This window comes from Cyprinus carpio, chromosome A24 (assembly GCF_018340385.1).
Source record: "Cyprinus carpio isolate SPL01 chromosome A24, ASM1834038v1, whole genome shotgun sequence".
NCBI lineage: Eukaryota > Metazoa > Chordata > Actinopteri > Cypriniformes > Cyprinidae > Cyprinus > Cyprinus carpio.
The window spans coordinates 8,775,594-8,778,323 of NC_056595.1; the positions used below are offsets into that span (position 1 = coordinate 8,775,594).

Sequence of the window (2,730 nt, forward strand, 5' to 3'; positions counted from 1 at the left end):
TGTAAATAATTTTGTTTCTGGAAAGTGATATCTAGTTAGCTAAATTGTTCTGTCTGGTCTAGAACTCATTCCAGGCTCATTTTCTATTAGTTGCATTCAATTGTAGTGTAATAAAAAGTATTAATTTTGAGATGTATAAATAGTATTGTTTTGTTTATTAATTAAAATAGACCAGTAGATCCTTTTATATCTATTATCTATTTTAATGCTGTTTTGCATGACTCAAAAAATTATTAGGCTTGGTATTTAAGTTATATACTGCAATCATGTTTTAAAATGTTTAATAAAGTTTAATAAAGATTTAATGTGATTTTAAGTTGTTTACGTAGTGTTCTAATTCTAGAGGTTTATTTATGCAAATGCTGCGTGACTTTGACATGTTTTAATGGGCGTGAGCGCTGAATACTGGAGTCTCATTTAAACGCTGGAGTGGAGGGAGTTGTCATGGAAACGAGCCGACAACACCAACTGATACACTGTAAATCTCCATCTCTAGCTGCTGTTTTCACTGCTTTCATGTGAGTTTAGTCTCTAAAATCACAAAAATATCACATACAACTGTCCCAGACACTTTTTTTTTTACATGTAACTGATACGTTTCTGTTGAATATTTACTTAACAGAAAACTTTGAAAGAGTCCGTTAGCATCTCAACTGTCTTAGGTGATGTAAGCTAACTCTATAGCTTGAGCTCTTTTTAATGAGAGTTTGGGCTTTTAATCACATATTTTTTTGTAGATGAGAGGTTTTGATAGGTTTGTAAAGGGTTTGTTGAAAGTTGTCTAACTTATTTAGTCTAAAATATGCGCTGTACTGTTAATCAGTGACGTCATTTACAAGAAGTGCGAATTAACTGAATCTAACATTAGTTCAAATGTGTTTTTATCTTTCATGATAAACAAATATTGATAAAAATTTGTTCTGTGGTTTCAGGAGTGATAATATAATCTCTCTACATCAGAAGAGAAGCTCTAAAATTTCTAAGTTTCTGAAAGGAGCTGCTGACAGAAATGCAGGAAACACGGGTGAGTTTCACCATTTCCAAAAAAAAAAAAAAAAATGTTGAAAAGCAAAAACTGTTGTCAACTGTTTTAAGAAAAATAAATGTAAATTGATTTTAAAAGAAAAAAAATCAGCAAATCGGCATATTAAAATTATTTCTTAAGGATCATGTGACACTGAAGACTGGAGTAATGATACTGAAAATTCAGTTTTTTATTATAGGAATAAATTACAATTTACAGTATATTAAAATAGACAACAATTATTTTAATTTGTAATGATATTTTACAATATTGCTATTTTCTCTGTATTCTTGATTGAATAAATGCAGACTTAGTGATCAGAAGAGATTTTTATTTGTTTGTTTTTCAAAAACATTGTTATGTTTCCAAAATTTTGACAGGTACTGTATAACATTGTTACCTAGTGCTTATATTGCTTAAATAACATTAATTTGTGGCCCAATATGCTGGGTTAGGCTTCAGCCCCCATGACCCTAGAGAGGATAAGTGGTTTGGAGAGTGAATAGATGGATGGATGAACTTCCAAAATTTTTTGACTTGCTTTGATTTTGTTTCTATTCTTACTGCTGGTCAGCTTACAAATACCTTTCCATTATCTTTGTTTGTCATTTTGCATATTTATACCTGTGCTAAACCTATGAAAATTAAGAAACTAATGAAAGTGTTTTTTTTTTTGTTTGTTTGTTTGTTTTTGTTACAGGATCCTGTGTACCCAGCCTCAACCATTCATCAAAAGGACTGTGAAGGCAGGAATTCTTTGAACCACCAGTGGCAGTTTCCACGGGATGAAAACGGGCATACTAGTGGATGATGGGGGTACTGATATTAACTTGTTGTATTCACTGTATTACACATTTTTGTCAGTTTTTCATTTCAAGTACTGGTGGTTTTGATTTTGTCTGGATGACATGCTGTCCTAATACTAACTAGTCAGATCTCAAGTACCACCTAAAATGCTGCCAAAACCAAACAGAAAAATAGAAATATATAAAGTCAGGTTATCATCAAGTACTCAGACTTGACAGTGATGACTGATCATGAAACTAATGATTGCAGTGATTTAAAAGAATTATCAATCATTGCAGTCAAGTCTGAGTACTCTAGTACTTGTGCACATCCCTATTAAAAACAAATACACGGCAGTGAGGTATGATGTAATGTATACTGCATTGATGTATACTGTAAATGCAATAAATATTTTAATCATACATCTTGTCACGTCTTGTTACTTCTGGATTTTCTTTCTTTTTTTTTTTTTGTAATTACTTTATGAACAATCCTATTAAAGAAAATGTATAATATGATAAATGTAAGGATATTGATCTGGAAGAAATGGGGGCATAAAGAACCTATTCATCGGTGGTTCTTTGAAGATCCTTTAAAAAGGGTACCAGAAAAGGTGTTTTATGGCACCAAGAAAAACACAGATTCTTTAAAGAACCTTTCACAAAATGGTTCTTCGGGGAACCAAAAATGGTTCCTCTATGGCATTGCCGCAAAACCCCTTTTTGGTTCTTCCTGACACCTTTTTTTTTAAGAGTGTACAGCCTGCCGGAAGGCGGCAGGTGTGTGTGGCTGAGCTTGTGATGGATTGACAGAAAGCAGCAGAAGAAAGCGGGCAGTGGATGGGTTGAGATAACTGTCTGACATATACGGCTGACATCACAATGTGAGTTATGCTCAACTGTAATGAGCAAAGGCAGCTG

The 2,730-nt window shown here is 33.0% G+C and overlaps 1 long non-coding RNA gene across 1 annotated transcript; it reads left to right on the top strand.

The window, feature by feature from the left end:
- The first annotated feature begins 263 nt into the window (after positions 1-263).
- LOC122135499 lies at positions 264-2,421 on the top strand. The gene is made up of 3 exons (XR_006153543.1): positions 264-518; positions 933-1,024; positions 1,725-2,421. It is a non-coding gene; the product is annotated as an uncharacterized LOC122135499 (long non-coding RNA).
- The last annotated feature ends 309 nt before the right edge of the window (positions 2,422-2,730 follow it).